Raw genomic sequence first — 14,797 nt, 5'->3', positions numbered from 1 at the left:
CTTCTTATTCTCCAGACAAATGTTTTGCTTCTTTACTTGTCCTTTTGCCACTCCCTTTGGCCCTGAACCACCAACTCTTGTCATTTAATCTCCCCAAGCTTCCACCCTATCACACATGACCCTTTGTGTTCTTTTTCTACCCTCCCCCATTTCACTTGCTCCTGTTTCTAACTTTTCCCAGTTCTGCTGAAAGGTCTAGACAGCTGAAGACACAGCCACCAATAGTAAGATGAAGGATTTAGGGGATGCACAAGGCAAGAGGTCAGAATTTGAGGAAATCAGTTTTTGTAGGAGGTTACAGGGATAGAGAGAGATCATTTGAAAACTGCAGTGTTGCTGGATCAATTAAGTTTAGGGAAATAAAGGTCACATACCTGATATGTTCACTCTGTTTCTCTCTCCACAGATGCTGCCCAACCTGCTCAGTATTTCCAGCACTTTGTTTTCATTTTGAGTCTGCAGGCTCTTTTCTCTCAAAAATAATTAAAGACTGAGGGCTGACCTGATAATTGCCTTTAAGATTGTGAAAGGGGTTGACAGGGTAGACAGAAAGATATTTCTTGTGGGGCAGATCTGAACTAGCAGCTATAAAGAAAAGGTAGTCACTACAAAATCCAGGAGAAACTTCTTCACACAGAGCTTGTTTAGAAAGTGGAACAATAACAGAAAATGGGTCATACAGACTCCAAACATTAACTGTTTCTCTCTCCACAGATGCTGTCAGACCTGCTGAGTTTTCCAGCATTTTCTGTTTTTCAGATTTCCAGCATTAGCAGTACTTTGCTTTTATTTAGAAAGTGAAACTTGCTTCTACAAGGAGTAGAATAACTTGGCTGCAGGCAAAAGGAATAAAAGCATATGTTAACGGGGTTAGATGAAGAAGAGTGTGACGAGGCTCGCGTGGAGCATAAACAGCCTGTTGGATCGAATGGTCTGTTTCGGTGCTTTAAATTGACCCCCAAATAGAATTATTAAGCCGAACAAGTCTAACCATAATAAATTATACATCTTTGTGTCGCTTGCCAGTTTTACCAGTTATTGCACTCAATTAATTTATAAACAGAGTAAGGGACCATAAGCTTTCATTTTTTTTCATATCTCCTCAACATCAAATCAGCTCTCAACCCTGAAAGGAGCTCCTGAAGAATTAATCCAAAGAAGGTCTGACAGCATGTGTGGAGAAAAATACAGGGATAAAGTTTCAAGTCCCTATGACTCTTTTTTGAAATACAGCAGATGCTGGAAATCTGAAACGGAAACAAAAGATGCTGGAAAAATTCAGCAGGTCTGACAGCATCTTTGGGGAGAGAGACAGAGATAACGTTTGGAGTCCGTTGAAGAAGAGTCATACAGACTCGAAACATAACGTTTCGAGCCAGGGATAACCCCTGTCTTTTTCTCCACACATTCTGTCAGACCTGCTGAATTTTTCCAGCACTTTTTGTTTTCGTTTCAGATTTCCAACATGCGCAATTTTTTGCTTTTGTTATTATTAATTCGAAAAAATCTCGCTCCTACACCGGAACATGCGCAAAATGACTCCCATGTTCCAAAGACAATGCAACACGTGGAGAGACGCATGCGCTCTCTGGGATCCGGTCGCGAGTTCCACGGACGGCGCATGCGGCACAAGCCTTGCGATTCCCAGACCGCAAGCGCTGGACGATTCGGCCTGGAGTCCAGGACGGCGCATGCGCTCCGCTCTCCGGCAGTGACTCCCGGACGGCGCAAGCGCAGAGAAGTGCCGAGTTGGTGGTGAAGGTGTCCGTATTTAGTGGCAGAAAACGGTGAGTTTAAGAGGGAATTTTTCTCAACAGGGCTTGTGTGGAGGGGGTGCCAGGAAATTTGCATGTGCTTCCAGGTTCACTACAAGGGATAGTTACAGTTTAGGTCTCACAAGTTGGGTTATTTTCCTGACGGCTAAGTGTGAGTGAGGAGGCGCTCAGGGACGCTAGGCCCAAGCTGGAATGTTCTGTCCTTGTGTTACTCCGGCTTGTGTTTCCTCTGTGTGACTGTTTCATCTGGTGAGCGATGGCACAACCTTTGCAGAGATCATTGCACAGCTCTTCTGCTATACTGACGGGCCTCCCAACAGTATGGAAAAATTGGGTGATAATTCAGTAGGTTTAATGGTGTATTGAGACCAATATGGCATAACAACACTTAATTTTCAATGAGTTATTAGCTATTTGCTTGCTGTTTTACTACTTCCTTAAATTACATTTGCTGCTGAGAATAAATCACCTGTAATGCAGCATGAAATGTTCCCTTCAAGCACTCCAACTTTGAAAGGACTGAGTTGGGTTGCTAGTGCTAAATAATTCAAGTGGACAAGGTGTGAACATTTACTGATGGCACTACATTTTTTATTAATTGGCATGTTGAAGGTTTGTGTGTGTTGACGGTATATTCTCCTTCCCTAATCTATTATAAAGTTTCTACAGTCAATCGTAACAGACAAGATGGATATAACAGCAAAATACTGCGGATGCTGGAAATCTGAAATAAAAACAAAATGCTGGAAAAACTCAGTAGGTCTGGCAGCATCTCTGGAGAGAGAAGCAGAGTTAACGTTTCAAGTCCGTATGAGTCTTCAGAGTCATAGAGGTCTACAGCACAGAAAAAGGCCCTTGAGCCTGCACCAGTCAAACAAGTACCTAACTGTTCTAATCTCATTTTCCAGCGCTAGGCCCATAGCCTTGTCTGCCATGGCATTGCAAGTGCACATCCAAATACTTCTTAAATGTTATGAGGGTTTCTGCCTCTACCATCCTTTTAGGCAGTGAGTTCCAGATTTCCGCCTTCTGGGTGAAAAAATTCTTCCTCACATCCCCTCTAAACCTTCTGCCCCTTACCTTAAATCTATGCCCCCTGGTTATTGATACTTCCACCAAGGGAACAAGTTCCTCCCTGTCTACCCTATCTATGCCCCTCAATTTTATACGCCTCAATCATTTCCCCCCTCAATCTCCTCTGTTCCAGGGAAAATAACCCCAGTCTATCCAATCTCTCCTCGTGACTAAAACTCTCCAGCCCAGGCAACATCTTGGTAAATCTTCTATGCATTCTCTCTAGTGCAATCACATCCTTCCTATGATCTGGATTCCAGAACTGCATGCAGTACCCTAGCTGTGGCCTAACCAATGTTTTATACAGCATAACCTCTCAGTTCTTATATTCTATGCCTCGGCTAACAAAGGCAAGTATCCCAGGGCTAAAGAGTAGAAATATGATGGATTTTATATTATCTAGGAGGGGGTGGAACAAGATGGAAAGTTGGGGATAGATGACAATTATGTAGAGATTGACAAAGATTTCATGGACACGACAAGGGGAGTGTTAATGGTCGTGTGAAGTAGGTGCTGACAGTGGCATGAAGGTAAGACAGCAGAACAAGGGTCAGCACTCTGTGAAAGCAAAACATAAAAACAAGTGACAGATGGCCTGTGAGGGGAGGAGGTTTGGGGAAAAAGGACAAAAATGAGCACAAATAAAAGAAAATAAATTTTAAAAATTGGATTAAAAAAGGGGATGAGAGGGAGGTGAGTGTTCATGGTCTGAAGTTGTTGAACTCAGAGTTAAGTCCAGAAGACTGTAAAGTACCTAATTGGAAGATAAGGTGCTGTTCCTCCAGTTTACGTTGGGCTGCACTGGAACATTGCAGAAGGCCAAAGACAGACATGTGGGCATGAGAACAGGATGGTGTGTTGAAAAGGCAAGCGACAGGAAGGTCTGGGTCATGTTTGTGGACTGAGCGAAGGTGTTCTGCAAACGGTCACCCAGTCTGCGTTTAGTCTCCCCAATGTAGAGCTGTTATTGTATTGCAGTATAGTGTCCTGATTTTTCATTGCAGGAACAGGAGAAACCAGTGGGAGGTGGACAAGGAAATTTGGATGGGGATCACAGTACTTCATGCTGTTGTATCTGGATGCAAACTGTGATTATCATCTTCAAACTCCACAGATGTGTAACATTTGGTAGCTCTATGCTCTCATCCCACATTTGAAAAGTTGGTGTAGTTGGTATAATAATTCAATCTTTATTTTTATTTGTCCATTTGCATAATCATTTATTTATGAAATCCATTTTAATTATGCTTTTCTCTGATTAAATAAGTACCATCTATTATTCCTAATGAGGCATTTTCATATTTGACTTTGGCGATGTTTCTGAATCAAGTGTACTGTGTAGCATTATTGATAAATCTAGAATATCAAAACAATGATTGCTGTGATTATCTCTTCTGATATCCAACTTATTTTAAGCTGTTAAACACATTTTATCTGAGATAAACGAGTAAATAAGTTGCAGCTTGCAAAGTTCCATAACCAAGACATTTAAGGTCTTTTTGGATGACCTGTCAGCTTAAACATGGCTTCATGATTTAGAGGAACAATGCATTGCTTGCTATACTGCTCCTATTATGAAAGCGCATATTAACTGATTTACTCGGCTAAACTGTGGGAGATCTGATGGAGGCCATTTCCACTAATGAAAGAAACTGAGCCATGCAGATCACTGGTTTGATTACCATTGTAAATTAACTAATCTTCGCTAGGGTAGGGTATTACAGTTTATCCTGAGCGAGGAAAAATCAGTAAGGAATTTTGAAGCATCCATTGATCCCCCCTCACTACAGAGTGTGAAAGTGTAAATGTTGGGTGAGGATAGGATCCTAGGATCCACCTAAGAAGTGATGTCCTCTAAACGCAAATGGCCTATCAGCACTCTGTTCCTAGGTGCATGTATTAAGAATTACTTCTTAGAAAAGATAGTGCTGGGTGAGCATAAGATCACAAGAAAGGAGCAGGCCATTCAGCCCATCAAGCTTGCTCCAAAATTCAAAGAGATCTTAGCTGATCTCCTTGTGGCCTTAACTCCACTTTCCTACCTGACCTCTATAGCCCTTAACACCCTTCAGTTTTCCTGATCGAAAACCTGTTAATCAGCCTTGAATATATCCAGTGATTCAGCCTCTACTGCGCTCTGTGGAAAAGAATTCCAAAGAATAATGACCCTCTGAGAGAAGAAATTCCTTCTCATCTCCATTTTAAATGGGAGACCCCTTACTTTAAAGCTGGTTCTTGATTTCCCCCATGAGAGGAAACATGACCCCAACATCTACTCTGTCAAGGCCCCTCAGAATCTTATATATTTCCATAAGATCATCTCTTATTCTTCTAAACTCCAATGAGCTCAACCTTCCCTCCAGCCCTTTCACATTAGGGGACAAAAAAATTGATCTTTTCATTCGGGGAAATTGTTCTAATAATCAATACTACTGAGGAGAACTCCCAATTGCCAGTGTGAGCTGTGGCTCAGTTGGTAGCAGTCTCACCTCTGGAATCAGAAGACTGTGGGTTCGGGTCCAATCCAGCACAAAAATCAAAGCTGACACTCCAGTGCAGTACTGAGTGCTACACTGCTGGAAGTGCCATCTTTTAGATGAGACTTTAAACTGAGGTCCTGTCTGCCTCAGCTGGATGTAAGAAAAAAAATTCCATGGCACTATCTCAAAGAAAAGCCAGGCTGGTGATCCAGTGTCCTAGCCAATCAGCATCACAAAAACAGATTATCTGGTGATTATTACATTGCTGTTGTGGAAGTTTGCTGTGCAAAAATTGGCTTCGATATTTCCTACATCAGACATCCTGTAGTTGTGAAAGATGCTATATAAATACTAGTCTTTCATTTCTTTTTCAGTAATGTAAAAATCTATTCTTGCCCCAAATTTATAGTTTAATGTCACCATCGGTTTTCAGCAGTTAATGATTACCAGATGTACCATGTTCTTTCCTGATGAGAATCTGGACAGTTTTATGTCATATTCAGAGATGTCTTTTTGATTAAACAGTGAAGAAAATCAAGATTCTCGAGACAATACTGCAGCTGTAAATCATTGTCACTTAATTGTAAATTTAAGATAGTCTACAAAAATCTTGTTGCCTGTATATAAATAATTGTCACAATTATTGGTACAGATTGTATTGAGCCTCTAAAGATCTTCTATATAGCTTAATGGAATAGGCTTCCAGACTATTATTCACATTTTGTTCTCACTTACTCTCTGTTTTTTGTTGATTTATCCCAGTATTTGTTACATTCCCTTATCATCTGTCTTTCTGGACTAGCTCTGCAGAGACATGTAGGATGGATAGAGGGAAAGGTGTAGAGTCAATGCGACAGAGCAATGAGAGATGGAATCCTGAGCATGAAGAGTTTGGTTGCAAAATACCTGCTTTAATTTTTATTTTCCTTTGACTGGGAAACCTTTCAATAGACAATTTATCAACTCCAGACCTTTGCCCATTTATAGTAACTAGTTGATTGGAAGTTGGAAAATCTGGTTTATTGCGTGTGCTTTTCTTCTTCCCCAAACCTCCTTCGGTGAAAAATATTGCCGTCTCTGCCTGTCCCACCATTCTATACCACATGCAGCTTCAGTGTGTTTCAATGTCGTCACCGATCATCATCTTCAAATCCTTTTTATCATTGCAGTTGTACAGAGATTTAAGTCTGAGTTCTATGCCAATGAGTAGTGATTACAAAATCCAAAAAAACCTTTCCATAACTCATCCATGCATGTAGTTGGATGGCAAGTAATGGGAGCAAATTGAACTGTATCCTCTTGAGAAGTCCTAAATCTCAGGAATATAACACACTGATTTGGTGCAGTTATCTGAATCTTGGTTCCAGCATTAGATTGGAATGGTGAGACTGCGCGAGTTTCAAAAGCTTTTCATTCACGAGAAAAATCTCTTAAAATCTAATAAAGTAACTCCGTAGATAAAAACAAAAAACTGCGGATGCTGGAAATCCAAAACAAAAACAAAAACAGAATTACCTGGAAAAACTCAGCAGGTCTGGCAGCATCGGCGGAGAAGAAAAGAGTTGACGTTTCGAGTCCTCATGACCCTTCAACAGAACTGGAAGCAGTTCTGTTGAAGGGTCATGAGGACTCGAAAAGTAACTCCATATTTGTGTGAAATTCATGTGTGCCCCCTCACACATCTGCCACAATTGTAAACACATGGTCAAAGCAAATTCTTGCTAAAATCTTAATGGAGAAAAGAAAATATAAAACAGCTATTTGGCTTGTACAGTAAAACTGCATCAACCCTGCTCCCTTCCCATGAATAACAGAAAGTACTTAAATGTAGGATGATGAAAGCTATAATAAAAATCAGAAAATATTAGAAAAAGTAGAAGCAAGTCAATCGACATCTCTTCTGGGGGGAAGAAAAACCCATAATGTTTTGGATATGTGCCCTTCACCAATAAGGACAAAGTTGCAGATCTCACAGCTTACTCCTTTTTGCTTCTAACAATTGGGTCTTGTAGGATGGATGCCTATTTATATAAAACAGTAGCAGTAGTGTTAGTAAAGGGCCTAACTTGTGCTTTAATGATCAATATTGCAATAAATGTATATTTTTAGGGCAAAGTTATTTTAAAATGAAACTGTCTCAGTCTCTTTTTCAATTTTCCACGGTATTTTTATTATGGTGTTACCTCATCAAAGGTGAACACTTGTTTAATAGGTCTTCTATCTTTATTTTTTAAAATAATGCATACATTTACATAACTCTTAGGCTTGAAGGAATGGTCCATCAACTTAGGGCCAGTCTTCTCTGCTCCAAAATTTCAGTGCTCCTCTGCATCTTCCCAGCCAGTGGGCAGAGGATTAGCATGGGGATTGTGGAAGAAACTGTGCTTCCCAACACCCCAAGGGAATGGTTTGTTCCTGATGCGGAGATGATCATAAGGAACAGACTCTGGCCTCTCGTGGCTGTGCTGCTGCGCCTTCAGGTAGCAGTTCAACATACAGACACTTACACCAGGAATAGCAACAACAAAGCTCAGGATCTTCCACATACGCGCCCCTTGGTGTTCCTCGCCACTGGCCGCGGCCGACAGCTGCAACAGACATTTAATTATTTTAAATCCTGGTGGGGAAGCGAGTTAATTCCGAGTTTTACTGACGTTTGTCGATCAGCCGTGCTTCACGCCTAATGTTCAATTAAGGGGAAATGTGGAGCTTGATACCAAAAGGAGTAGTTAAAGTGAATAGCATAATGCATTTAAGGGAAAGCCAAAGAAACACATGAAGGTGAAAAGAATAGATGGTTGTGAGGAGGCTCATGTGGAGCATAAACACTGGCATGAACTAGTTGTGCTGAATGGCCTGTTTCTTTTTGAACGTTCTGTGGAACCATCAGAACCTCTTGATTTGAATTACTTGCTAACCTCAATCTGTAGTTTCTAACTACTCTCACACCTAAAACATTGACAGCAGTGTTTGTTTTGTGTTATAGAAACAGAAAATGCTGGAAATACACAGCAGAGCAGGCGGCATATGCGGAGAGGGAAACTGTCAACATTGCATTGACCTGAAATGTTAACTCTGTTTCTCTCTCCACAGATTCAGCCTAGCCTTCTGAATATTTTCAGCATTTTCTGTTTTCATTTCAAATTTCTAGCATCTGCATTATTTTGCCTTTATATGTTTTTTGAACAAATACAACTGACACAATTCATAGATGTGATGCCCATTACCATCGTAAGAGGATGTTTTGGTAGCTGAAAATAAAAAATGGTTTTCAAGGTTTTCAGTTAATCTGAGCCGTTGGTCGGAGGTATGAAGCTTTCTTTAGGATAAACTTGTAATGACAGACTCTATTTATTGGCGTATTCCTTTGCTAAAAGATACAATGGAAATTTACAATGTGGTTGGAGGCCTTTCGGCCCGCAATGCCTTTTTTTAACTAGAACAATTCACAACTAATCCCATCGTTCTCTCTCCCCATAGCCCAATATCTCCCTATATGCAGCATTTTGCTAGCCCGATCCATAACAAAAAAGCCGATGTGTAGCAAAGGTGGGCTGTTTTTCTTACTGTACCTAATGGTCTCGGACATTCCATTCCTAAAGTAGTGTAATAATGATGGATTTGATGAGGGACCCACATACATTTCCCTGTCAACACACTTAAAACCTTACCCTGTGTACTAGCAAGTGAATGAATGTTAAGTTTCCCACCCTGTTATGAGGCTGTGCATGAGTCATCTACCTAGCATGTCTTCTACAAGTATTTATCTATGAAAAACTTTGAGCAAAGTTTCTGATGCCTTGGAGAAGTTTTCTATGTGAGCAGAGTGAAGTGAGCACTTATTGCTGTGCAACCTGACAGTCACACTCCCACGTACTTCTGTGTGACAAAATACAGTGGTTTTGCTTCAGAATGCTGTTTAATTTTGATCTATGTCTTAATGATAGAATTTAAGCTCCAGCCTTTCATAACATTTTGAATATGCAAAGACAAATCGAAATCAAAATGACACCAAGTTTTATTAGGGAAGAAACTTTAAAGTCCTTTTATTCCTTGAGTGTTTTGGAAATAATCTAATAAAAGTGCTTTGGATTCCAAGGATTAAAGTAGGGTCTGAGCCTCCCAATTAATTTTCAGCAACAACTTGTGTTTATGTAGCACCTTTAAAATAACATCCCAAGACATTTCACAGGAGCATTGTAGAGAGATGAATAGCTGGAAATATTTTAAAATGATAAATGAAACATGGCAACAGACACAATAGTTTTAATTTACATAGTACCCCAAGAAATGTCTCACAAAGAGGTAAGGAAATTGGAACCCAAACCAGGAAAGTAGAAGAGCATTAATACAAAAGCAAAATACTGCAGATGATGGAAATCTAAAATAAAAACAGGAAATATTGGAAATACCCAGCATGACTTGCAGTATCTGTGGAGAGAGAAACAAAGTTAACATTTCAGGTCAATGACCTTCAGAACTGGAAAGAGGTTAGACGTACCAGGGTTTAAGCAAGTACGGAGGCGGGGAAAGGAGGTAGGGAGATAGAAAGTACAAAAAAGGAAGGTCTGTGATAGGGAAGAGAGATTAAATGACAAGGGATCATGGTAGAAGGCAAAAGAGGGTGGTGATGGGACAAATTTAAAGTGATCTTGAACCAGAAATAGAGTTCTGAAAAAGCCTACAGCAGAGTAAACCTGGCAGTAGAGGGTTGTCAGTAATGACCTTCGAACATAGTATTGAAAGGCAGCTGTTACTGTGGGCCAATGTCAAATGAGTTATTTTATTTACAAGCTTAACCTAAACGATTCGTAGCCCTTGGAACACATAATAGCAACTCAGCATACAGGCATGTGTATTTGTGAGAATCTAACCATCACCCCTTGACATTCAATGGTGTTACCATCGTGGAATTCCCCCACTATTAACATTCTGGTTACCATTGATCAGAATCTGAACTGGACCAGCCATATAAATACTGTGGCTGCAAGAGCAGGTCAGAGGCTAGAAATCCTGTGGCGAGTAACTCACCTCCTGACTCCCCAAAGCCTGTCGTCCATCTAAAAGTCAGGAGTGTGATGGCATACTCTCCACTTGCCTGGATGAGTGCAGCTCTAACAATATGCAAGAACCATCCAGGACAAAGCAGCCTGCTTGATTGGCATCCAGAAACATTCATTCCCTCCCCCACTGACGCACAGTGGCAGCAGTGTGTACCTTCCACAAGATGCACTGCAGGAACTCACCAAAGCTCCTTAGGCAGCACCTTCCAAACCCACAACCACTGCCATCTAGAAGGACAAGGGCAGCAGATGCATGGGAACACCACCACCTGGAAGTTCTACTCCAAGGCACTTATGTTCTTGACTTGGGAATATATTGCTGACGGGAAGGGAGGGGGAAGAAGTGTTTGGTGTTGCCATCATGCTGGAATTTGGTGGAAAATGGCATAGGATAATCCTTTGAATATGGAGGCTTGGGTAGAAAGTGAGAGCAAGGGGAACCCTATCGTGGTTCTGGGAGGGGAAGAAATGAGAGCAGAAGTGCGGGAAATGGGTCAGGCATGACTGAGGGCCCATGTCAACTACAGTAAACGGGGTGGGGGCATCCTCAGCCGAGGGAAAAAGGAAGACACGTCAGAATCATTGTTGTGGAAGGTAGCATCATCAGAACAGATGCGACAGAGTTGAAGAAACTGGGAGAATGGAATTGAGTCCTTACAGGAAGCAGGGTGTGTGGCAGTGTAGTTGAGGTAGCTGTGGGAGTCGGTGGGCTAGCCATTAATATTGGTAGACAGCCTCTCCACAGAAATGGAGAACGAAGTCAAAGAATGGAAGTGAACTGTTGGAGATGGACCACCTGAAGGTATGAAAATTGGAAGCAAAATTGATGGGAATTTTCCAGTTCCAGACGAGTGTACAAAGCAGCACCAATGCAGTCACTGATGTACTGGAAAAAAACAGTTGTAGGAGTTTATAGTCTTCTAGACTCAACATTGGGTTCAACAACTTCAGGTCATGAACTTTGTCCCCAGTTTTTAATTTTTTTCCCCCCACAAGTGCCAGTCTATATCTCATGTTTTTGCTTTCAGACACCGCTGACCTTTATTATGCTATTAACACCTACCCTGGATCAATGCTTTGTGTCTTTAATACTATCATTATCATTTTCTTTCTGTAAAATGTGGCTAGCTGTTCAAAACTCCATTAACTTTGGTGGGAACAGAGGATGCTGCAGGCAGGAGGAGCCATAAAATTCCACCCATTAAGTATGTTTCTCTCTCCTCAGATAATGCCAGACCTGAGTTTTTCCGGCACTTCCTGTTTTTATTTCAGATATCCAGCATATACAGTATTTTGCTTTTATTTCGAGCTTTATCTCTTTGTGATTGAAATGTTTATGTCACCTTTATCATATCCCCTAAAATGCATCAAAAAATTTTGAGTAAAAATTACTTTCAAGTAGAATTATTTTTAGATTTACTATAGCAGCCATTTTATGGAAAGTAATGTCTCAATAAAGTACACCTTTGTCCCAATTGTCTGGGCTGGATTTGTACTTGGGTTTAGAAGTGGAAACTGGTGCCTCATCACTGTGCCTTATAGCCCAGCAGATGTTCCTTCACTGTTTATTTACCATCCTACCACCCAACGTAGCTCAAAATTAAGGGTTTGTGGGAATCATCCAAAACTATATATGGTGTCCTTTAGTTTTGATTCTAGGAGACTGACATCTGTGCACCAACTCTTGGTATTTATATTGCTGAATCTGGCTCCATTATCCAAGTGATACTGCAGGGTTAAAGATGGTTTTCAACAGTGAAAATTATGGGACCTGTCTCAGTTTCCCAAAATCAGCATAACACTAGCCAAGTTTACACACATGCAAGACCAATAGCATAAGACTTGTAAAACCTAAGTTGTCAATTTCATCTGCTATTGTCATTTAACAAAGCATCTAAATCATTCAGTGTTATACATTAAACTATTTGAATAGGATGTGCTTGACTGTTGACTTCTATAAATGTGACTAAATCCTAAAGGCAGGAATAAAGTTGAGACTAATTGAATATTGGAGTCTTGTGATACATATACGCATTATTGACCAAATGCTATTTTATATATAGTTTCTTGGTAAAATACTCTGTCAAGCCACATTATTGCCCTAGCCTGGTTCTAACATTGCAAAGATGCAGGATCTTACCCCTTTTTGTTCCATGTCAGAGCACATAAGAGTAACGAGTGGCAGTAATAAAATAACTTTCTTTCTACTCTTTTAAAAAAAACCTATATACCACCCCCAAAAGAAATGTATATGTGTATTTGTATATGTCTTGGGAATGATCAGAATTCCCCCAGCTACTAATTTTTCCCTAATCCTCCCAGTGTCAAATAATTTGATATTACTAATTTGTATGATAAGCTTGCACTTTAATTCTACCATTGTGAACCCATGGGTCTTATGCACATCAGAAATACCTTTGATAAAAGCAAAATACCACAGATGCTGGAAATCTGAAACAAAAACAGAAAATGCTTGAAAAACTCAGCAGGTTTAGCAGCATCTGTGGAGAGAGAAACAGAGTTAATGTTTTGAGTCCATATGACTCTTCTTCAGCTCTGATGTAGGGTCATTTGGACTCGAAATGTTAACGCTGTTTCTCTCTCCACAGATGCTGCTAAACCTGCTGAGTTCAAGCATTTTCTGTTTTTGTTTCAGAAATATCTTTCCTTGGTAACTGTTTTATTTTTAAGAGGACAATAACTAGAACAAATTTAGGGGGCAGTAACAGCTCTTGTTTCAGTGACATTGAGAATTTAGTGTTGCAGCTTTTAATGCATCATTTAGAACCTTTGCGTTATTGTCACCAAACAAGTATCAAGATATCTATTATTTTAAATTTAAAAATCAAACTTTACTATTTAAACTGATAAAAATTGATAAATCATACAACCAGGAGGCTATGATTTATCCTCCTGCATGTTCCAGGAACTTCCTAATGAATCAGGAAATTGAGAGGGGAATCTGCATTTGGACTTGCTGTACTGAGTTGTTTGTTCTTTTCCATTCTGGCATTGTTACCCCTACAAGGTGTTGCAATTGATGAGCTCTCCTGTTTTTCCCCCCTCAACAAAAAGATCATTTAATGGAGAGCCAAAGTGAATTATTGTTTCCCAGTGGATAATAGAGGGACAACTCCTTGAAACCTAACCCTCAGGAGTATAGGGCAGATCTGAATTAATTTGAATGAAATGTAGACCTGGCCCTGATCAGTCTGGTAATAGAGTCTAGTTCTCCCTCTAAATACATTTTATAGATATTGACTTCCTGCAATATATCATTAAATTAATAGGTCATTTTTAGAAAGCTGGATATTTGGACTTGAGTTTGCATGCAAGCTGCTAATTGATCTTTTATTATATAAATGTGATGAAGGATGAAGTTGACGTTTTTAGGTATCCTTTTGATTAGTGTATCTAGAATACGAGAGTTCTTAATAAGTGTTTTTACATTGGTGTTCATTTAGTTAGGGCCGCAAGGAGCAATGCTGAAGTTTGTTCTCATATTCTGGCAGTAGAATTTTGGGTGTACATTCTGATGGACATCAACTCTCCTGAAGAATCTAATGGAGTAAGGCAATACCCAGTGTAATACTGAGTTACACAGACCAGAAATTTTCATCTTCTATTTCAGCCTACTGAGTGAGTGACGCTCTGACCTCTCAATCTTTATCTTCTACATTTCTCCTAACCAAGCTCAATAGACTCTGCCGTCTTCTTCCGAAGCCTTCAGGCCTGAGCAATAGCTTAGTAACTTTACCCATGGTCACTTTTACTTACAGCAGCAGATGTGTCATGAATCCATTCATTTCTGTGTGGGGTGGTAGTTGATTTTTTTTGTGAATCCTACATATGGGAATAAATCTGGTGGAGGAGTCTGCTTCTGGCTGACTTATGACATCCGCCTCTACCTACATGGCTTCTCTCAATTCCTCCACTGTGTTGTCAGACTGTTTGTCCAACATCCAGAAAACTTAAGATACGTCTATGGCCCCCACTGTAAATCTGTACCTGTCTTACCAAGCCCATCCTGCTTCTGGGCTGAGCCGCCTCAGTGAATCAGATTAATTAAGCCTTGGGCTTTATTTGATCCTGAGCTGACTTGCCAAGCCAATGTCTGTTCTATTTCAAAGACAGCCTAGTTCCAGTTCTATAAAGTTTCGCGTCCCACCCCTCCTCCTCCTCTGACCTGCACCTAAAAACCCTCTTGCTTGCATATGTTACCTTGAAACTCAGCTATTTTGGTGCTCTCCTGGCCATCGTCTCATTTTCTATACATCAGCTGGTCAATAACCCTGCTGTTCTATCTCATTGTCTGAATTACTCATCATCTCAAATAAAAGCAAAAAACTGCGGATGCTGGAAATCCAAAACAAAAATATCTGGAAAAACTCAGCAGGTCGAGCAG

General features: G+C 40.4%; 1 protein-coding gene across 1 annotated transcript in view; it reads left to right on the top strand.

The window, feature by feature from the left end:
* The first annotated feature begins 1,639 nt into the window (after positions 1–1,639).
* LOC121286883 (small glutamine-rich tetratricopeptide repeat-containing protein alpha-like) overlaps positions 1,640–14,797 on the top strand; it is a 36,881-nt gene continuing 23,723 nt past the window's right edge. Inside the window, exon 1 of the mRNA XM_041204095.1 lies at positions 1,640–1,787. The gene's annotated coding sequence lies outside the window, so the exon portion shown is untranslated. The remainder of the gene's footprint in view (positions 1,788–14,797) is intronic.

The sequence above is a fragment of the Carcharodon carcharias genome, chromosome 14 (assembly GCF_017639515.1).
Source record: "Carcharodon carcharias isolate sCarCar2 chromosome 14, sCarCar2.pri, whole genome shotgun sequence".
In the NCBI taxonomy this organism is placed as follows: domain Eukaryota; kingdom Metazoa; phylum Chordata; class Chondrichthyes; order Lamniformes; family Lamnidae; genus Carcharodon; species Carcharodon carcharias.
The sequence above is the reverse complement of the archived record's forward strand: the minus strand, read 5'-3'. Positions and strand labels throughout refer to the sequence as shown.